This window comes from Panthera uncia, assembly GCF_023721935.1.
Source record: "Panthera uncia isolate 11264 chromosome C1 unlocalized genomic scaffold, Puncia_PCG_1.0 HiC_scaffold_4, whole genome shotgun sequence".
Taxonomy (NCBI): Eukaryota; Metazoa; Chordata; class Mammalia; order Carnivora; family Felidae; genus Panthera; species Panthera uncia.
Window position 1 is genome coordinate 86,763,300 of NW_026057585.1, and position 22,699 is coordinate 86,785,998.

Sequence of the window (22,699 nt, forward strand, 5' to 3'; positions counted from 1 at the left end):
TTAGAAAAAAATAAATGAGCTTTCTAATGCTTTCTTCTTAAACAAAAACAGATAGTTAAGGGTCTATAGACCTTTGGGGGAAACAGCCTCAAACGTGATTGAACACAGTAAACAAAACAAATGAACAGCTGGAGGCATTTAAAACAAGCAGACAGGGGCACCTGGGTGGCTCAGTCGGGTACGCCTCTGACTTCGGCTCAGGTCATGATCTTACAGTTTTTGAGTTGGAGCCCTGCGTCCGGCTCTGTGCTGACAGCTCAGAGCCTGGAGCCTGCTTCAGATTCTGTGTCTCCCTCTCTCCCTCTGCCCCTCCTCCGCTCATGCTCTGTCTCTCTCTCAAAAATAAATAAACATAAAAAAAAAAAAAAAAACCAAGCAGGCAATACAAAGGGCAGAAGAAAACTTCCTTGTCTTCAGAGAGATAAAGACACTACATCTATAAAACAAGAACAGGGTGCTATAAGAAAAGAATATTCTGAGAACAAGAAAGGGTGCAAGAATAAGAAAAATATGACAAAACAAAAACTTCAATAGAAGGGTTGAAAGAGGGGAAAATCTCTCAGAAAGTGGAACAAAAAAGATAAAGAAAATAGGTGAGAACAGATTGCTCCTGGGGGCCCAACATCATGTTGGTAAGAATTCCAGAAATGTTTAAAAAAAAGAAAATCGAGAAGAGGAAATTATCAAAGAACACCTGAAAGCCTCCCAGAAATGAAGGCCATGAGTTTTCAGAAGGACAGGCCCCTCTGAGTCCCCAGAACAACGAGTAAGTAAAGCAGACCCGCCACCATAGGGCTCATCGTTGTGACCTTTCAGAACACAGGGCCTAGAGACAATATCTCATACATGTCTGTGGGTTAAAAAAACAATAATAATAAGGTCGAATACAAATAAAAGGCCCAAAAATCAGACGAACTCAGAGTCTGACAGAAGCAATACCGGGAGCTCTGATACAAGGCTCCCAAGTTCTGAGGGAAAATAATTTCCAGCCTAGAAGGGTACAGTAAGCCAAACTAAATATTGAGTGGAAGGGTAGAAGAACGACATTTTCTGCCGTGTGAAGCTTCAGAAAAAACCCACCCCACCCCGGTCACCTTTCCCCAGGAGCTCCTGGAGGACAGGCCCCGCCAACCGGGAGGAACAAACAAGGTGTGAGAAGGACACGGGATCTGGGAACCCGGGGGAGCCCAGCGCGGTGCCCTGCAGCAGCCTGGCAGTCACCTGTCCTACTCGGGGGAGGACGGAGGTGTAGGGGGTTCCGCCAGCCAGAGAAAGGGCAACTGGCCGCTTTTCTGGCGTGTGGGTCCAGACTGAAAGGAAATCCACTCTTCTCTGGGAGAGTTTGGGGAATGAATTTATGATAGAAAAGCTTCCCCAAAGGGCTTGGGGAACCAAACGCCTCCCTTCCAACCCCCGCCTCTATTTCTCATTCACCCCTCCCCACACCCCTGGGGTGGTCCTGGGGGGGGGGCAACTCCTTGCGGTCGCAGGACCCCACGGAAGCCAGCCTGAAAACGACTGGGTCCGTGGCCCTCTCCTCACAAATGAAGAAACTGCGGGCCGGTGAGGCACCAGGGGCACGGAGACAGGAAAGTCCGTGGGTAGTTCATGTGGTATGTTTTCGAACAATCTGGACTTGTCCCTAATACCAACCTTTCAATGGTCTTGCTTTTTTTTTTTTTCTCTTCTTAGAGTGTTTCTTTTTGAGAGTGTGCAAGCAGGGGAGGGGCAGAGAGGGGGGACAGAGGATCCAAAGCAGGCTCTGTGCTAACAGCAGCGAGCCCGATGTGGGGCTTGAACTCGCATGAGTTCTCACTGATCTCACGAACCGTGCGATCACGACCTGAGCACAAGTCGGACGCTCAACCGACTGGGCCACCCAGGTGCCCCTCAGTGGTCTTGCTTTTGGTTCTCTGCCTTTCCCAAGGCCCGGGCTAACCTCAAAGTGTTTGTAATTAATGAGTGTAGGATGTAAACTGTGTCTGGAGTATCTGTACGTTCACACGGAATTCTAGGAAACTCAGTCCTTTGTAATGTTAACGTGTGACACTCTCGCCTGGTCCGTGGAGCTCACCACCTTACCTATTTAACAGAGCCACCGCCGCCTCTCTGACAGGGACGCCTGCCGCGGCGGGTGGGGACCCTGGGCTGGAAGTCACGAGTTCCTCTGTTACGCACTTGCTGCGTGACCTTGGGCAAGTCGCTTGTTCTGTCTGGGCTTTGACTTGTTCTCCCGCAAGACGCAGAGCGGGGACTCGGTGACCTCCCTCTCCCTCGCCTTCCGTCTTGTGACTCGCGCAGTCTCCCAGTTTGGTTCAGGACATGGCCCCTCGGCCTCTCCAACTCTTGTTTGCCTCCCACACCCTCCATTCCAGAGGGAACACCCCTGCCCTTTCCTGCCCAAGCTCGGGCCTGGCAGGCACTGGCCTGCAGAGGACAGGAGGCGAGGAAACCACCCCGGCCGTTTAAGCCGCCTGCGGTGAGAGCTGGCCCCCGGCCTGTCACAACAGGCCTTGAGATACAGAGGCGCATTTGTCCGGGGGACCCATGGTTTCTTTCAAACCTTCACTCTGGCCTTTGGCCCAGGGCCTCTCTTTCCTCCCCACCCTCTCGGGGGGCAGTACCAGCCCCCAGCTTTGCTAGTGGACGCTGCACAGACCCGAGCGTCCCCTCTGTAGCTGGGAACACGGGCAGACGGAGGTTGGGAAGGAGGGCAGGGGAGCCATACGCGCGCGCCGGGTGGCCGAGGTGAGGGTGGCACAGTGGGGGCGAGGGTGGAGGCAACGGGGCTGTAGGCAGGGTTCGGGAGGAGAGGGCTAGTCCCCGACTCCCTCACCGACAAGGCAAGTGACCGCGAGCAAGGCACTTCCTTCTCCTTCCCAGGCCTCAGTTTCCGCAGCTTTCACATGGGAGGGACTGTCCCACCCTTCTGCCGTGGGGACCGAATTAAGTAAAATGACGAACTTGCAAATAGTGTGTTGTCACGAAGTAAAAGCGTTTGGACTCAGGTGGACCCAAGCCCACATCCCACCGCTGTCACCTCTGAGCTCCCTGTCCCCGGCAACTCAGTGACCCTTTGTGCGTCTCATTTTCCTCCTCTGAGGTAACAGAGAGAGGTGTGTGGCTGGACCAGAGCTTAAGGCTTGAACAAGAACTGACAGAAAGTACCCTGCCCGACAAAAGCATCCAAACGAAGAATCAGTCAGAGCCGCGTCATGGCTTTTGTGGGTTCCCCCCACCTCAGAATAAATTTTCATGGGCTCTAAATATTTTCTAAATCTTCCTTACCTGATGTGAGGAAAAAAATCGGAAACATTTTCTTCTGCACTCAAAGTTGGTTTTCTTTGCCCCCCACCCCGATTTAAAAAAAATTTTTTTTAACGTTTATTTATTTTGGAGAGACGGAGAGAGACAGAGCATGAGCACGGGAGGGGCAGAGGGAGAGGGAGACGCAGAACTCGAGGCCGGCTCCAGGCTCTGAGCTGTCAGCACGGAGCCCGATGCGGGGCTCGAACCCCCGACCCGTGAGATCATGACCTGAGCCAAAGTCAGACACCTAACTGACTGAGCCACCCAGGCGCCCCAGCCCCCACCCCGATTTTAAAAGAAATTAAAATATTTCGGGAGTCCTTACAAGTTTCATGAGCCTTGTGTCTGTCGTGCCCAGTGGGTAAGCCAGCCCGATATTGTTTCAGGGTTCTCTCGGTGCTGACCTGTCCCGGGTGCTGTCTCTAAGGCCTGAGGGCCCCAGTGTCCTCTCTGAAGAGTCGCCCGCGGAACTCAGAGTCCTGGAATACCAACACCTCATACCTCACACCCACAGAGCTGAGCACAGGGACCCCCGTCTTTGCAGGACCCCCTAGCTTCAATGCCGGTGAGCCCTGTCCTGAGGCTGACAACCTGGGAAGACCACAGGCGTGCAGGCTGCAAGAATCCAGGGCCTTGGGTGTGTGCGGGGGGCCTGGGTCCCCAGGACGGGGGTGGCGGATGGTGGCCACTTAGCAGGCAGTCATGACTGCTTCTGTTGGGCCCCTCCCCTGTGCCCAGCTCTGTACTTAGGCTTTCACGCTCACAGTCTCATCTAATCCGTATGGCACCCATTCTGCTTTTCACCCAAGGAAACTGAGGCTCAGAGAGGCCGTAACCCACCCGGAGTCGCAGAGCTACCAGGGCAGGGTTGGGGCCTGGTCTTCTGCTTCCCAAACCAGACACCTCCCAGCACTCGCTCTGCCGTCCTTGAAGTTGGAGGGAACGTGGAAGAGACCTTTAGGGCGTGCAGAAGAGGCAAGGCAGCGTGAGTCTGGGGTCCAGGGAAATACACAAACGAGCAAGAAGGATGTAAGGGGTTTCCAGGGGCACCTGCAACACTCCTGGGGGTACTGAGCTGCACGGGGCAGGGAGGCGAGTATGTGAGCACGTGCCTCCGTGGGCCAGTGTGTCCCCAGGAGACCCCGAGGGAGCTAGGCCAGGTGGGGCTGTTGCTAAACACGCTAATAGGTGCTTCGCTTCCTTGCCCAGCTGCCCAGAGCCACATCTGTTTACCTACAAATTACACAGATGCCGTGCTCAGCCAAAGCCTGCCCTGTTCAGGGACCACTGATGGCCTCGGGAGAGACAGGCTGAGTCACAGAAGTGGCTGATTGCGGGGGCGGGAGCCTTGGGCTCTGGAATTCAGCAAGGGAGTGGGGATTCCTAGTTGGGGAGAGGGCCCGATCTTCCCCTCTCCGGTCACACCACAGCCTGGTGGAGTGAGATACGCCCTGAGCGCGACCCTCCTTCCCACAGCGGAGAGGACAGAATGGGCCTGTCCACTCGCAAAACCATCTGCTGCACAGCCACCCGAGGCAACAGATCTGACCCTGCTGTCCCCTGCCTAGACCTTCAGCGGCCTCTCATCAGCTAAGACGAGTGAAGTCCGAACTCCTCAGCAGGTTTTCTTACTGCCTGGCAGCATTTAGACATGTGCTTTCCAATATGGCAGCCACATGTGGCTACTGACTTCTGGAAATGTGGCTGGTCTGAATCGAGATGTGTGGTGCCTGTAAAATAGCCATGGGACCCCCCAGGACTTAGTACAAAGTAAAAAGAATTGAAAATATCTCAGTAGGAATTTTTACACTTTGATTACCTGTTTGATACTATTTGGAATATACTGAGTTAAATAAAATACATTCTCAAAATGTATTTAGCCTGTTTTTTCTTTTTTTTTAATTCTTTTTTTTTTTAGTAATGTTTATTTATTTTTGAGAGAGAGAGAGAGAGAGGCAGAGAGAGAGGGAGACACAGAATCTGAAGCAGGCTTCAGGCTCTGAGCTGTCAGCACAGAGCCCGACACGGGGCTCAAACTCACAAACCGTGAGATCATGACCTGAACTGAAGTTGGACGCTCAACCGACTGAGCCACCCAGGTGCCCCTTCTTCTTTTTTTAATGTTTATTCATTTTTGAGAGACAGAGAGAAACAGACGCAAGCGGGGGAAGGGCAGAGAGAGAGGAAGGCACAGAATCAGAAACAGGCTCCAGGCTCCAAGCTGTCAGCACAGAGCCCGACGCGGGGGCTCGAACCCGTGAACTGCAAGATCACGACCTGAGCTGGAGTCGGACGCGTAACCGGCTGAGCCACCCAGGTGCCCCTTAACCTGTTTCTTTTTACCTTTCATCTTTTTTTACTTTTTAAATGTGGCTGCTAGAAAATTTAAAACTACATGAGTGCTTCACATAACATTGCACTGGACAACCCGTTCTCTTTGCTGCCTCCCCTGCCGACACTCACTCACTCATTCCTTTGGTCGTGCACGCATCCACTCCGCAAATACTCACTAATCGTGTGCTATGTGCTAGCGGTGGTGCTCAACAGTGGAGACGAAGAGGAAACGACACAGGCCCTGCATGTGAGCCCACACGGAGCTGGAGGGCCACACTTTAAAAATGCCAAAGCTGGGGCGCCCGGTGGCTCAGTCGGTTGAGCGTCCGACTTCAGCTCAGGTCACGATCTCGCGGCCCGTGAGTTCGAGCCCCCCGTCGGGCTCTGGGCTGACCGCTCAGAGCCTGGAGCCTGCTTCCGATTCTGTGTCTCCCTCTCTCTCTGTCCCTCCCCCGTTCATGCTCTGTCTCTCTCTGTCTCAAAAATAAATAAACGTTAAAAAAATAAAATAAAAATGCCAAAGCCTTTGTGCTGTACACACCTCATAACGTTACTTGTCTCTCTCGTATTTGTGCTTCTCTCTAGGGTGACCTCCTAACCCTGTCTGCCTGGTGAACTCCTACTTATACTTCAAAACCAAACCTTCAAATACCTCGAAAACTTATGTCCCATGCTCCCCATCCCGCCCAAAAAAATGCTGCTTCACGAGTTTGTTGCGCCCGCCCCTCTTCCCCGCTGGAGTTCTGAACTACCACTTGGTTATGCAATTTTATGACTGTGTCAGTTTCCATGTCACTCTTCTGTCTGAGATGTTCCCTTTACCCTGCCCCCAGAAATCATCTCACTTACCCCCGTGAATTTCCTTCACCAGCTCTGTCTTGTTTGTGACCCATCCATCTCTCCAGACCCTAAGCTGTGCAAGAGTGGGGAGCTTGTCTTTTTCACCCAGAGGTGACATCCCAGTGCCTGGAACGGTTCTTGGCACCCTAGGAAGCACTTAGGAAATGAAGATGATGCCACATGGGCAGCAGTGCAGGATGCTACAACGGAGGCTCTGGCACCAGACTTCCCAAGGGGTCCCGCCTGCTTCCGCCCTGCAACCCTTCATCATGCAGCCACAGCCGTCTCCAAAAACCTCAAGGCTACCCCACTCTAGAACTTACAGTGGTCAACAAGTCTTCTGTACAGTATCTGGATCCTGTAGACCTTTCCACTCTCCTCTCTATTAGGCCCTCCCATCCCTGCCACAGGGCCTTTGCACGTGCCGAGCACGCTTTCCTCACCTACTGACACATCTGATACTTTACCCCAAGCATCACTTCAAATCCCCGTGTTGCGCACTCTCACAACGCCACGTCCCTCTCTCCCCGCTGGTTAGTTAGCATCTTCTGTTTGATGGCTGTTCATGTCCCATGCCAGATTCAGCTCCACGAGTGCAGGGGCCGTGTCTGGGTTTTGATTTTTACCTTTTGAATCCTTAGAGCCTTGAAAACTGCTTGGCACACCGCAGGTGTGAACACATAGTTGCTGAATGAAATAAACCACTGGCTTAGTGAAGGGGCTGAGGATGTTCAGTAATTGCTGGCTGAATGGCCCTATCGAGCCAGGATCAAGCACAGATCATCTGGCTTGTGCTTTCCTGCCACATGTGGCTGCCACGGTGATGCAGACGAGACACGAAGACACAAGACAGGCTGTGAGTGCTGCGGAGCTCAGAGAAAGGGCACTGAGGAGGGTGCGGGGTGGGGGGGAGGAAGGCAGCCTGCCTGGGAGGGTGGAGTTTGAGTGGTACTATGTGGTCACTAAATTCTTGGGTTGGGGCAGGGGGTACAGAGTGACCTGGGCCTGAATCCCAGCAATGTAATAGTAGCTGGCATTGGTTCTAAGTGCTAGGCTCTCTACTAAGTACTTTATGTTTCTTTGACTGTCTCATCCACCAGAAGTGAAAGCATATTACCATCTAAATTTTGTATATGAAGAAACCGAGGCCAGGGTGCCTGGGCGACTCCGTGACTCGGTTGCCCAGGTTGAGCATCCGACCCTTGATTTTGGCTCAGGTCACGATCTTGCAGTGGTGGGATCAAGGCCCATGTCGGCCTCCACGCCGAGCGTGGAGCTTGCTAAGGATTCTCTCTCTCTCTCTCTCTCTCTCTCTCTCTCTCTCTCCCTCTCTCTCCCTCTCTCTCTCCCTTTGCTCCCACCCTCTTTCTCTCTCTCAAAATAAATAAATAAACATTAAAAAGAAAAAAAGCTAAAGTATGTTCTTTAACAAAAAGAAAGAAAGAAAGACACCAAAGCCCAGGGAGGTTAAATAACTTGTCCAAGGTCATCAACTGAGATGGGGCACGAAACCAGGCAACCTGACTTAGCGTCTGTTCCATATTTTGAGGGTTCAATGTTAAGAAAAAGCATGTAATGATCGCTTAGTATGTGCCAAGCAGTTTTCTAAAAACTTTATAAGTTTTATTATTATTGGTATTGCTATTATATTTTACTGGGATTTTTTTTAAATGTTTATTTTTGAGAGAGACAGAGCACGAGTGGGGGAGGGGCAGACAGAAAAGGAGACAGAATCTGTCAGCACAGAGCCTGACGTGGGGCTTGAACCTACAAACTGTGAGACCATGACCTGAGCTAAAACAAGAGTCAGATGCTTAACCAATTAAGCCACCCAGGCACCCCTTTTACTGGGATTGGGAGAAGCCAGCACCCTGCTCTCTCAAGAATCCCTGTTACATATCCGTGTGAGAGGTTTGAACCCCAGATTGACCTGGCTCTACTGGGTGCCCTTTGGGAAGTTACTTAACCTCTCTGTACCTCCGTTCCTTTCTGTAAGATCAAGGTAATGAATGGGACCTTCTGGATAGGGTTGCTGTTTTGGGGGGAAATGAGATCATGACTACAGAGCCCCTGGGGTAGGGTTTGGCACAAAGCAGAACTTGAATACATTCATTTCTCTCCCCTCCGCCCCATGTAGGAAGATCTCCCCAAACCCCCCGTCTCACCAGAATCGAGGCTAAAATCAACAACTGATCTAGAACCACCAAGATCCTGGAAATCTGAGGTCAATAAGATGAGGGAGGGAGAAGAAGAGAGGAAAACGTTAAGCTAGTCAGTTTCAAAATGTGTCCGAGATTGAGAAAAATGAGTAATTAGAATGTATTTCCTTCTTCCTGCTGTGTCAACTTGGGGTTATATAACTGAACCTCTCTGTGAGGTACCCCTTGGGGGCCTCCAGGAGGCAGGGTTGGCCGTGACATAAATAAATATTTCTGTGCTCTCTGCCCTGGGCTCAGGTTCTGAGCAAACACCACAGCCTGCAAGGGAGGCCGAGACAGGGAGGAAACTGGGTGTGGAGTGAGTTCTGGGCTGGGAGTCAGGAGACCCGTGTTCAGGGCCTGGCTCCGCGTCAGAGGACGTGGACATTAGCTTTCATGGGAGAGTGACCTGGGAGGAGAGACTCCAGTATGGGCTGGGAACCACAAATCCCTCGGTCGGTTCTCTTTACAGATAGAATAAAGGCCCTGCCCCTCCCCTGGCCTGGCATTCAAGACCCTTCACATCTTCTGCCCCTTCTCCCATTCCACCTTGGCACCCACACACCCCGCAGCTTGGCTCTTTGGGACTCTCGAGTTTTCCTTCCCACAAGGTTTTTCCCCTCTCTTGGCAAGTACTCTGGTCCCTGTGAACTGGCAGTGTGCTACAGTGGGCAGACTTATGGGTTTTAGAGTTAGGCCAGACGTAGGGGTTTTAGAGTTCCCCCGGGCTTGGAATCTGGCTGAATGGAGTCACCTTGGGCTTGTGACTGAACCTCTTTTGAGCCTGTTTCCTCCTATGCAAGCTGGGCTTTGTGATTTCTATCTAATTCCTGGTTGCAACAGTCAAATGAGATAATAGTTGTTCATAACAAGTGCCAATTTAATTTCTTTTTAAATGTTTATTTATTTTGAGAGAGAGGAAGAGCGTGAGCAGGGGAGGGGCAGCAAGAGCGTGAGAGAGAATCCCAAGCAGGCTCCACGCTATCAGCACAAAGCCCGACGCAGGGCTCGATCCCATGAACCATAAGATTATAACCTGAGCTGAAATCAAGAGTCAGACACCTAACCAACTGAGCCATCCAGGCGCCCCTCGAGTTTAATTTCTATCCTTTATGAAGGACCCTCTAGGCTGGTCCTGTGGGACCCCCTCTGGGTCCCCAGACCCAGCCCGCCAGCATCAGAATGAAAATAGAAATAGTGGAATTTCCAGGATAGCCAGTGGTTCATGAGTCGGACTTACTTGCATAGTACCTGGCCTGGCCTGGCCAAGCACCCAGCATACGATAACCATCCAACAACTGCCCAGTGGATTGAGGGCAGAGTGTTTTTCACTCCGTCACGGGGCTGGGATATGTCACTGCGAAGGAACAGAAGCCACCAGCCTCTTCCCTGGGGACCTACTTGTTGCAAAAGGAATTCAAAGTGTAGAACGGCCAAGACCTTAGTCTTCTGCACGGGGTCTCTCTGCCGTTCCGATACCATCGGTCCCTTCTGACTTAGTCTTGGCACCCGACATCTTCCATGAACTTTTCTCAGTCTGATCCGCCAGCACGCATCTCCTTCTTTCCTCCTGCCCCAGGCAGAATGAGCCACTTCCGTTCTCCCAAACTCACCGGTGCTTCCCAGGATTCCCGGATTCTGGCTGCGCAGTTTTCCATCCCACAAGATCTCCAGCAATGTCTCCTGGCCACTCGTCCCACCAAGAGGCAGAGTCTACTTGTCCACTCCCTGGAATCTAGGCGGGCCCTGTGACAGCTAGCACCACTGGAATATGGTGGGAGTGACCCTGGCAGTTCTGGGTACAGCCCTTAGGTGCCATCGTTTGCTTCCTGCGTGTTTGCTCCTGGGAACCTCCCTCTTGGAACCCAGCTGCCATGCCGCGAGAAGTCCAAGGTACACGGGGAGGCCACAGGTAGATGCTCTAGGTGACAGCCCCAAATATGTTCCCAACTGGCAGCCAGGGTCAACAGGTGGCCATGCACATGAGCCACCTCGGATACCCAGGCCAGTCGCCTGAATATCTGACCACAACCTGGTGAGAGATCCTGAGCGAGAACCTCCCAGCTCTACAGTGCCAGGAGAAAAAATAATAAATTGTTGATTTAAGCCACTAAGTTTTGGAGCAGTTGGCTCCCCAGGAACACGTCTTCCCAACTCCAGCCCGCTAAACCTGCCTCGATCATGAGACCTAACCGCCCCTTCCTCCCCAGGTCACCTTTGCCACCTCTGACCTCTTTTAATAAGTGTTTACACTAATCATGATGACTTTGTATTGAGATTCCGGGACCCACTTTTCCTTTGAAATATGTTACCAGTTTATTTGAAACAGAAATTTCCTATCACTTCTGAAAACAGAAAAAAAAAAAATGTCCATTGCCATCAACAGAAGGTAACAAAATAAATTAGATGAAGCAGATCAATGTCGTTAAGTTCCAGCTTTCTAGCAGGACAGTTACCTCCCAGTGTCTGAGCCCGGGGCTGACCCTCTCTTTGTTGAAAAGATGAGCAAGTTTTGTCGGTAACACTGGAGCCGGACTCTGAGTTCCAGGATCCGGGCAGTTACAGCAGAGCAGCTTCCAGACCCTGGATCGCACAGCTCTGGCCACTGTGTCCTTAACTTCAACAGTTAGGGGCGGCTTTGGGATTCTCTCACTTTCCCGATCAGAGCAGGCACTGTATGTAGCTCCCTGGTCTGGCCAGTCCGTCGTGTCGTGGCATTCTCCAGTCTTTCCAATATGTTTACAGACCCTCTTCCCACCTAAAATGCTGAGGACCACCACCCCTGCCGCTTGCACTCAGCCTGGCCTGAAGCACCGACTCCCCTTAGCTCTTGCAGCTTCTCCCGGATTTGTTTCTTTCATTATTGAAGTATCTCCTCTAAGAAGATTTTCGGTGTGGGTCTGTGTACTTCCCCTCCGGCAGTCTTATTTACCTAGGAATATTTTTATTATGACCTCATGTGTGAGTGACAGTTCGGCTGGCTTTAAAACGCTGGATGGAAAGAGTCCTTCTCTTTCAGTTGTTAATAACTTTGTGGCTTCCTTTATCAAGAGTCCATAGTGAGGAATAGAATGGCCATCAGATTCTTGGTTCCTTCGTAAGGGTCATCATCTCTCTCTCTCTCTCTCTCTCTCTCTGCTCTTCCTCTTTGTCTTTCATAGTCTCAATTTCACCCCCATCAGTGTGGATTTTCCCTTATTTCTCCCGTTGGCTCCTCTGGGAACCCTTTTAATCTGAGTTCATCCATGTTTCTTTAATTCTGGAATGTTTACTCTCTATCATCTGATTCCTTATTTCCCCTCTCCATTTCTGTTTTCCTCTCCTTTGGGGACTCCTGCTCCTACTTTCCATCTCTCTCTGCTTTTCTTTTTTATTTGTTACCTCATTATCTTTTCCTGCTTTGGGGGGGATAATTCTCAACCCGAATTGGCTCTTGACTAGTGAATTCTTCAGTGGTATCCATCCTGATATTTACACCGGTCTATTCGGTCCTTTATTTTATTTTATTTATTTATTTTTTTTTTTAAATTTTTTTTTCAACGTTTTTTATTTATTTTTTGGACAGAGAGAGACAGAGCATGAACGGGGGAGGGGCAGAGAGAGAGGGAGACACAGAATCGGAAACAGGCTCCAGGCTCCGAGCCATCAGCCCAGAGCCTGACGCGGGGCTCGAACTCACGGACCGCGAGAACGTGACCTGGCTGAAGTCGGACGCTTAACCGACTGCGCCACCCAGGCGCCCGTCGGTCCTTTATTTTAAATAGCTCATGTTACCACTTGGTTCTCACCTATGACTTCTTATTCTTGCATCGTTTTACAAATGTCTGCTTTTATCTCCTTAAGTATTATGATCAGGTTTTACTTTAAAATCTTGGTCCCAGGGCGGCACCTGGGTGGCTCAGTCGGCTAAGCATCCCACTTCGGCTCAGGCCATGATTTCATGATTCATGAGTTTGAGCCCGCATCGGGCTCTGTGTTGACAGCTTGGAGCCTGGAGCCTGCTTCAGATTCTGTGTCTCCCTCTCTCTCTGCCCCTCCCCTGCTTGCGCTCTTTCTCTCTCTCAAAATTATAAACATAAATTTTTTTTTTTTCAAATCTTGGTCCCTCTGCTTCAATAATTCTGCTTCAGATGGAATGTGTAGCTTGGTTTATTGTCCTTCTTTTATAGTAGCTGTATTTCTTAGGTGTCTAATTACTTTGTCAGGTGAGTTCAAGTTCCCCTGGGGGTACCAGCTATCTGGCTGTAAATGAACCCTGGGGAAGGGCCAAAGGCCTAACAGGAGAGGAAAAAAGATGGGCCCCAGGGTGGAGAGCCACACAGACACACCCTCGGCCATTCCCTTCCTGCCGCACTCTTCCTGCGTGACTGTCAGGCTGCACCTTTGAGTTCCTAGCTGGGCAGCGGCCTGGGCGAGGGGTAGACTCTCCCAGTGGGATTCCATAGGCTGGGGGTGGGGGTGGTAGGAGGGGTGTTGATGGGGCAGTGAATGCCTCCACCTTTGCCTGTTCTATTCAAGTCTGCCCCCAGCTTTGACCCGTCCCAGACCACCCCTGGGCTGTAGCTACCAATTTTTGCCCCGTAAGGGCAGGACCAGAAGCAGGTAAGCTTCCCTAAAGAGCAGGACAGAGGAGAGGTTAGGAGGTCAGGCTCTGGGGTCAAACATTCATTCTGTATTGAAGGCTCGGGTGTACCAAGACATCGTGCCGGGTGATGGGGAGACAGTGGGAAACAGTCCCTGCCCTCGTGGAGGTTATGCTTTGACAATCAACCAGCAGACCCCCTGCCACTTGGGCCACCCAGTCTCCCTAAGCCTCAGTTTCTTCATCTGCAAAATGGAGATAATCACAGTATCTATCCGTTGGGTTACCGAGGCTTTTAGGAAACAACGTGCACCCAGGGATTGGCACAGCACCCCGCACTCGGAGAGCACGCAAATGTGTTAATTATTGTGGTTGTTATTATTATGACCAACGATATTGATTTCGGGGCTTAGGCAGGAACTTGGAGCTATTTCTAAAAAATAAATGAATCCCCTTTGTCCTCTGGGCAAACCAGTTCTCCTTAAGGTCTGTGACTGGAGAAAAGCCCCAGGTAGGGCATCTGGAGTTTTTGAGAAGGAGGATTCAGCGGGCTTGACCTTTAAAAAGTTTTGGTCAAGGGGCACCCAGGTGACTCAGTCGGTTTAGCATCCAACTGCGGCTCAGGTCATGGTCTCACAGTTTGTGGGTTCGAGCCCCATGGAGGGCTCTGTGCTGACAGCTCAGGGCCTGGAGCCTGCTTCGGATTCTGTGTCTCTCTCTCTCTCTCTCTCTCTCTCTCTCTCTCTCTCAAAAATAAATAAATAAATAAATAAATAAATAAATAAATAAATACATATTTTTAAAAATGTTTTTAAAGTTTTGGTCCAAAACCGGAAGGGGGGGGGGGGGGTTGAGGGTGGGGGGGGGGGGGGGGGTGGGATATACGAATCAAGTTTTCTTTTCCAGAAAGAACTATTAATACCACTCCAGGTGGTACGGTTTCAGATAACCAGTCCTTTCCCCCAGTTCTTTGTTCATTTTTTTTTTTAACTGCTAAAGAGCAGCGCAGGGAGGAGTTAGAACTTCACAGCGACCCCACGGGCGTCGGCTGGATTTCCAGGCCTATTAGCTCTGGGGCCAACGTTGCCACTGGGCACAGGAGACAAAGCCCCCGGGCCCACAAAAATGTTTCCATTTCTTTCAAAACAGAAGAAAAGAGGAACTTCTAGGTTGAAGAAAATGTTTTAATATACCCATGCAGTGGGGCATTGGGGAGACATGGGGAGACAGCGGGCTCCCCACTAACCAACAGGTGGCTCAGTCGGTTAAGTGTCATCTTGGTTTTGGCTCAAGTCATGGTCTCGCACCTTCGTTGGTTTGAACCCCGGGTCAGGCTCCACACTGTGCGGAGCCTGCTTGGGATTCGGTCTCTCCCTCTCTCCACCCCTCTCCCACTCACGCTGTTTCTGTCTCTCTCAACATAAATAAACTTCAAAACTGTATATTAAATATATATATTACTTAAATATAGATTCAATTAAATATTAAATATATTAAATTTAAAAATTAAAAGTTTGAATTTAAAAATTAAATATTAATTATTTAATGAATTATTAATTAATTATTCAATGCATCGTAAATAAAACTTTTGATATTTTTATGGAGGAAGGGGCCCTTGAAGGCAGAACCGCCTAGGAAAGTCAGGATGCATCACTGGTTACCTCTGTGACAACCGGAAGGTTGCACATGTCTCCGAACCTTGGTACGGAACTAGGGAATCCTCCTAACTCGCTTCCTGGGATGCTGTGGGTGTTACAGGGAGGGAGGCATGCGGGGAGCATTTAGCACCGTGTGGGCGCGCCTTTGTTTCCCTCTGTGACCTGCAGGCTGAAACCTTAGAGAATCTGGGGGAGGGGGATGATGGGATGAGGTACAGCAGTGGGGAACTAGTTACACAATTGCTTTTGACGGCACAAGAAAGAGACTGAGGAGATACCCCAGGTGCAGGAATATACAGAAGCTTCCGAGCAAAGCCAGGGTGCTGTGCTGGGGGGTCTGCAAGAAACCGGGGGTGTGTCTGAATCCCCAGTGCAGGCGGGGGGCGTTGGTAGCCCTGGAGAAGTGGGATGAGTGAATGGTGTGTAAACTGTGGAGGAATTCAAAAATTCTGAGGCTCTTTGCCCTCCAGGTTGGCTCCACAGTTCCCAAGACACAAGTTTCTTAAAAGGGGAAGAGAGGGGCTCCTGGGTGGCTCCGAGGGTCAGGCGTCTGACTTCCGGCTCAGGTCATGATCTCAGGGTCTGTGAGTTCGAGTCCCGCATCCGGCTCTCTGCTGTCAGCACAGAGCCTGCTTCAGATCCTCTCTCTCTCTCTCTCTGCCCCTCCCCGCCCCCTCCCAAAAATAAATATTTTAAATAAATAAATAAAGGGGAAGGGAAGCTAATATCTATTGAGTGACTGCTGTGGATAGTTTTCTCTCTAATAAATTAGGGAACTGAGGCTCAGAGAGGTGTCATGGCTTAAACAAGACCCCACAACTCCAAAGCAGAGGTCCAAGCCCTTGCTCCTCGCCCAGGTCTGCTGCTGACTTCTGCCCAAGGCTGGCCTGGAGCAGGGCGCACCGGCTCTCCGGGGTCTGTACCACCTGCCCCGCTTCCTCAAGGCCCCCAGCAGCCACCATAGGATGTGGCAGTCCCACCAAGGGCCCCAGCGGCTCAGGAGTGGCGGCCCAGGCAGGAGGCCGCTCACAGCAGGCCCTGAAGCTGGCCGAATTACAGGCCTCTCTGTCTGAGAGACTGGCACACCCTCTTTTCCTTCCTTAGGCCAGCCTGCAGCCACCACTCCCGGGAGTTCAAACCACAGGAGAGGTTCCCGCCTCCCCTGCCACACCTCCCTCAGCCTTACCTACACCCCAGCCCTGCTCAGGAATCCACAGCCGCTCTCTGCCTTGGCTCAGTCCCCCTTCTTCCTACCTACCTCCTCCTGCCTGCCCTAGGATCTCTGGTTCCGATAAGGAATTTGTTTGAGGGAAAACAAAGAGGGATCCATCCTGCCAGATCCCAAAGCAAAGAGTGGGATGCCAGAAGCCAAGATGCCAATGACTGCATCAGCAGGCTGGATGGAGGTGGGGAAGGTGATGGGGCAGCACGCACAGGGCTTGGACATTGTCCAGGAGAAATAAACAGGCTGCGGCTTCGAGGCCGCCTTCAGGGGCCCTTCGATGGCAGCCTGCAAAGTGTGCATCTGCCCAGGTCCATCTGACAGCAAGAGTTCAGCCTAGGGGGTTGCCTGGGTGGCCTCTGCTTCCACACCTTTAAATGGAGGGTGCCCTCTTGGGGTGCCTGGGTGGCTCGGTCGGTTGAGCGTCTGACTTCGGCTCAGGTCTGATCTCACAGTTCGTGAATTCGAGCCCCGCATCGGGCTCTGTGCTGACAGCTGGGAGTCTGGAGCCTGCTTCGGAGTGTTTGTCTCCCTCTCTCTCTCTCTCTCTCAAAAATAAGTAAACATTAAAAAAAACAAATTTAAATGGAGGGTGCCCTCTCTTACTGCCAAGGGTCCCCGTAGCCCTCACACACTGTGACCCTGTGTCCCAGGACCAGTGGGGAGGGGATCAGTGTGGGTGTTGTTTTCCTTCTCTTCGGACCCCCGCGGGTCTCTGGGGGCACTGATTTGTCCAGGGCAAATTGCAAATTGAACAAATGATTATGGAAATTATGGAAAGCACTATGAGGAGAAGTTATGAACCCGGCTCTTTCGAGGGGTACAGTGCCTCTGATCTCCTGTGGATGTGTTCCCCCCCCCAAACTCTCCCCTCCACCTCCGACCTTTGCCTCTTACATCTTCCTGGTCACCCCGGGGAGGTGGAAACCCAACATCTGCCTTCCGGGACTTCAGAAAAGAGAAAGGCCCTTCACTTCACTTCGAGTGGTTCTATTCCCAAAGACACAGTTCCTCCCGGCTTGAGGCTGGATTGGCCACAGTCCATAGAGCGACAGGGAGCACAGGAACTGGCCTCTAGGATTAGCCGTTGATATAAAACTACTACAGCAGATTCCCCTAAAGTCACAGCACATTCCTCTAACCCAGCTCACTGCGTGCCTGGCTTGTCACACACACACCCAGCGGTTGGCCTGCTTGGCACCACACTGCCCCCTCTGACCACCTCACCATCGACGGCACAGACACCAGCAGGGTCAAGGTGAGGAACGCCCCACCCCCATGGAGGGGTCCCGGGGGCTCCTTTCCCTTTTCATCTTCTGCTCCCATCAGGTACCCATGGTCCTTTGCTGTCTCTTGGCCCCCTTCCTTCCTTTACCCCCATAACTTTGAGATGGTCACTGAGAGGACATGAGAAAGGTATTTGACCTACACACACTTCCAGCTCCTTCACCTATTACCATGTGGCTCCTTCACCAAATCCGTGTGGGATTTGGGATTCCAGGATTTTGGGTGCCCTTCCCTACCTCTATGCTCTGGATATGCTAATCATGTTACCTCTCCTCCCCATAGGAAGCAGGGATCCCGGATCTGTTATTTTGGGCTTTGATTTACACTATTCCGTCCGCTTAAACCATTGTCTTCTATATCCATACCCTCCTGTTGGGATCTGGCCATTTCTAAATTCACTACTATTGGCTGACTACTCACCACGTGTCAAACAGTTACTACATACCCATTCATCATTCGTTCATTCAAAAAAAGATGTAGTGAGACCTACTCTATGCCGATATAATGGCAAACCGAACGGACATTGTGACATTGTCCCTGTCCCCCAGGAGCTTCAGTCTAGTGGAAATTAATAGCTTATGTTTGTGGAGCGCCTACTATATACAGACCCTGTACTGAGTGCTTTATATGGATTATAGTACTTAATCTTTCGGAGAGACAGCTTCTTTTAACGAGTACATCAAACTGAACCACAGAGGAATGAAGGCTTTGGCCCAAGGCTAAGTTAGCCTCCGGCTAAGGGGCGCTGCAGGGATTCCGACACCCAGGTTGACTGATTGCAAAGCACCGGCCCCCAAGCACAGTGCTTTCAATCCCATCTCCTCCGGGAAGCCTTCTGGATCCTCCTCCCAGACTAGAGGGCTTCCTTGGTCCCCCTAAACCAGCCCTAGTATTTGTGACACACCCATCTCCTCCTCCCACCCAGGTCCCCAGGCGGTTGAACAGCAGCCCTGCCTGCCTCTTTCCTCTGGAGCAGCTTGTCAGGCGAGCCACCCAGCAGCTGCTGCAACGTGTCTACTGAACTTGCTGATCCGAACCCTAACGTGGCTTTTCATCTCCTAGAATCGCAGATCCTCCTCCCGGAGGGGTGGGGGCCTCCGCATAGGGCCCACCCACCAAGACGCCCATTTCACAGATGAAGCAAACACTGGTCCTGAGCGGTTCAAAGCCCCTTCCACCTCCCGGCCGGCCAGGTCAGCTCCCCTTTCTTCCGGGGAGTCTCAGGCTCTCCGCAGAGGCGTGCTGGGGGGCGGGACAAAGGACCGACTAGCTTCCTCCATGCCGAAGTGTCAACCCCCCAAACGCAGTCCAAGGGGGCTTCCCTGCTCTCAGTTGAGCTTGTCTGGCACTCCGGGCACCTTTACGCCTGCCCCATCCCCATCTCCAAGCCCCACGGGAGATGATCAACTTTCCTCCCACCAGCCCTGACCGCTGCCCCCGCGCGCACACTCCTGGCCCTCCCTCTAACGAAAGTGGGGCGACACCCGGAACCCCTCACTCCCCCCACCCCCTCCGGGCTCTCCTTCGCCCAGGGCGGCCGGCAGGTGGACCGCGAGCCGCCGCGCCGGAGCCCGGCCGCCCGTGTGCCCCCCGCAGGCCCGGGTGCGTCCCGGTGCCCCTTACCTGCCCGGCGAGGCGCCCGCCCCGCGCCGCCGCCCGCTCGCCCTCCCGCCGGCGCCGGCGCCGCCGCCCGGGCTCTTCCCGCCGGGGATCCCGCCCCCGGCCCCGCCCCGCCCGGCGCAGGTGATCCTGGGGAGGGGCCGAGCTCGCCCCTCGGCCCCTCGGCCCCACGGCCTTGGGGACCGCCCCGGGGGCGCCAGGGCAGGGACGCTGGAGTGGCGGCGCCTCCCCGTGGTGTCCTCGCGCCTCTCCCGGGCCTGGGTCCTTTTTGGGATTCCAGTTCTGGCTCCTCGTCCGGGGCGCGCAGCCCAGCCGGCCACCTCTTCCAGGTCCGTTTTCTCCAAGGGCGAAAGCGGGGAGAAGGCACCTGACAGATACCGCAGGCCGGATGGAGGGATCTTTAAAGTGGGATTGTGTTCATCTGATTGGAAGGTTTGGGGGCAGGTTGGGGTTTAGACAGCCGCCAGGTGTTACAGCAAGTTTGATAACTAGCAAGGGTCAAAAACTCTGCCCTGGGGAACCTGCCCCATTTCCTCGATCAGACCGGCTCGCTGCCGTACCCCGGGCACTCTAACCCTGACACACCACAGGCCTTCAACCAACATGTACAGAAAGAGGGAAGAGGTCTTAGGAGAATCCCAAGCCCTCTCCTTTTCTAAACAGGGAAACTGAGGCCTGGGAAGCAGAGGCGAGTGGCCCAAAGTCACATCGAAGGTTAGTGACAGAACCAGGAGTATTTACAGAGAGTGCTGGGTTATGGGCCTACTGGCTTTGCCACGGGCCGCCTGTGAAATGCCGTCCAAGACTTGCCCACTTCCTCCCAGGTTGGCAGAACCGAGTCCACCGTGTTTTCACAGGAAACTCCAGGTGGTATTTATTCACAAAGATTGAGAAGTGTACATTCTGAGGGGCACCTGGGTGGCTCCGCCAGTTGAGCGTCGGACTTCGGCTCAGGTCAGGATCTTACGCTTGTGAGTTCGAGCCCCGCGTGGGCTCTGTGCCGACAGCTCGGAGCCTGGAGGCTGCTTGGGATTCTGTGTCTCCCTCTCTCTCTGCCCCTCCTGTGCTTGTGCTCTGTTTCTCTCTCTGTCTCTCTCTCTCTCTCAAAAATAAATAAATGTTAAAAAAAAATTTTTTTAAAGAAGTATAATTCTGAGATTCTGCTTCACCAAAGAACTGAGACACAACCCTTGGCTTCAAAGAGCTTCACTGTGGCGGGAGAGGGGGACCTGTCCACAAAGCAGGGGCCATGAAGAAGGGAGGGGCACCCAGTGACAGTCTGCTCAGGCTCTGGGATCTGAGATCTCTACGGCCACTTCCAGATGCTACCAGAAGCTCTTGCTGGGATGTGCATGGGGTCAAGGGCTCCAAAGTCAGTGGTCTCGGGTTCTGATACTAACTTCATTGCAAGACAGGATTTTTTAATTTAAAAAAAAAAATTTTTTTTAATGTTTTTAGTTTATTTATTTTGAGAGAGAGAGAGCAAGCAGGGGAGAGCGGAGAGAGAGAGGGAGGGAGAGAATCCCAAGAAGGCTCTGCGCTGTCGGCCCAGAGCCAAACGCGTGGCTCAAACTCATGACCTAGCCCAGAGACAGGTCCAAGAGACGCTTAACTAAGCCACGCAGGTGCCACGATAGGATGTTTTTTTAAACCTTTCTGAGACTCAGTTTCTTTTGGTTCGATGAAGATAATATCCTTACCCCAGTATAGTTCTGATGAGGATTAAAACTGAGATGATGTTGGGGCGCCTGGGTGGCTCAGTCAGTTAAGTGCCCGACTTTGGCTCAGGTCATGGTCTCATGGTTCATGGGTTGGAGCCCCACGTTGGGCTCTGTGCTGACAGCTCAGAGTCTGGAGCCTGCTTCGGATGCTGCGTCTACCTCCGTCTCTTTGCCCGTCCCCTATTCGTGCTCTGTCTCTGTCTCTCTCTCTCAAAAATAAACATCAAAAACAATTAAAATAAATAAAGTAAAAAGTGAGATAATATTTATAAAATGCTGGATACATGGGAGAATTACTATGCTAAGTGATAGGGGCTGGGGACGGGGATGTGCTAACACAAAGGGGACCTTGACGTCTCTGGGTAGGTCCCCCCTGCATGGGATTTGGTGGTCTTCAGCCATCTGCCATCCATGGCTTGACGCCCCCTCCCCCACCACCGCCTTCTGCTTTCTCCCTTAACCCAGACCAACCAAGTCATAGGACACCTGCTATACCAGAATGACTTTGCACATACTTCTGTTCCTAGATTTAGGAACAGAACCCCTCCCTTCACCAGCCTCCTCCATAAAGAGTGGACCAGGGTCAGACACCTGAGCCAAGCCCAGAGAGGCAGAAGCATGGAAAGGCTCTAGGTAACCTTCATCTTTCTGGGGATGCATTCATTAAGTCCTCCTGAATGTTCACTACAGGTCAGGCACTCTGCAAGGTGGAGAAGAGTCAGCAGAGGTCCTGCCCCACCCTGTAGACCTCACTTTCCAGCGGAGGTGGGGGAAACAGCTGATACTCAAGCACAAAAAGATGGCAACTGTGAGAGAGAAAGACAATCTATGAAAAGTCCTTTGAAAGAAATAATAACATGCTGTCGTTGATCGCTACAAGTAGGAGGCAGGGGTCCCTTCAGGGGAGGAAGGGTAAGGACCACCTACCAGGAGAAGACAGGTGAGCTGAGCCTGAAGGATGTTAAGAAGAAAACCACAGGCCCAAGATGGAGTCACTTATGCTAGGCCAAGTCACAAAACTCAGGATTAAACCTAATCTAATTGCAGTTTCAACCTCCCCCAGAAATGTAGCCTTCAAGGATCAGTCAGGAATTTTCTGGTCAGCACCAGTGAGGTAATCTGTCACATGGGCCCTCTCTGTTCTCCAAAGAAAGATGAGGTAATCTGCATGATAAAACGCCCTGTTCTTCCCTTCCCCTACAGGGAAAATGACCTTGCCTGAAACAATACCTTATCTTTTTTGCTAATAACTTCCTTTCCCCACCCTCCTTCCTATAGAAACCTTCTGTTTTGTGTGACTTCTCAGAGCTCCCCTCTACTTACTAGGAGGGATGCTGTCTGACTCGTGAATCCCTTAAGAAAGCCAATTAAATCTTCAAATTTACTGTGTTGATTTTTTTTTTAACTAGGACAAGCAAGAAAGTACAAGGAACACTAGAGCAGGAGAGCATTCCGGAAGGAGGGAAAGTCCAGAAGGCCAATGTGGTTGACCCCCAGGTAGGGGTTGAAGGCAGAGTAGACAGGATAAGGATAAGGTCAGAGGCAGGCAGAGATCAGATCTTGTGAGGTGGTCAGATTTGGGAGATATTCTGGAAGACGGGCAGACTGGAATTGCTAACGGGGAGGAAAGATGCAGAGAAGGCCACCGGATGGTTGCTGATGAGTCCGTTCATGTCCTGAGCAGTGGAGGCTTCCACAACCAGAATCACTGACCCTCCTTTTGACTGAGCTGGACACAACTCAGACACCTTCCAGTCTCCCTGGGGTTTTACACGCATAGAGCCTGAGCCCAGGGCGGGCAAGGAAACATGCCCCTGTCCTGGGTGGCTCCCAGTACAGAGCTGGCCTGACCACGGGCTTTCATTTACTTGTTGGGCAAATCAGTGGTGAACTGGAATAAAGGAAACCTCATGTGAAATGGAGTCGGA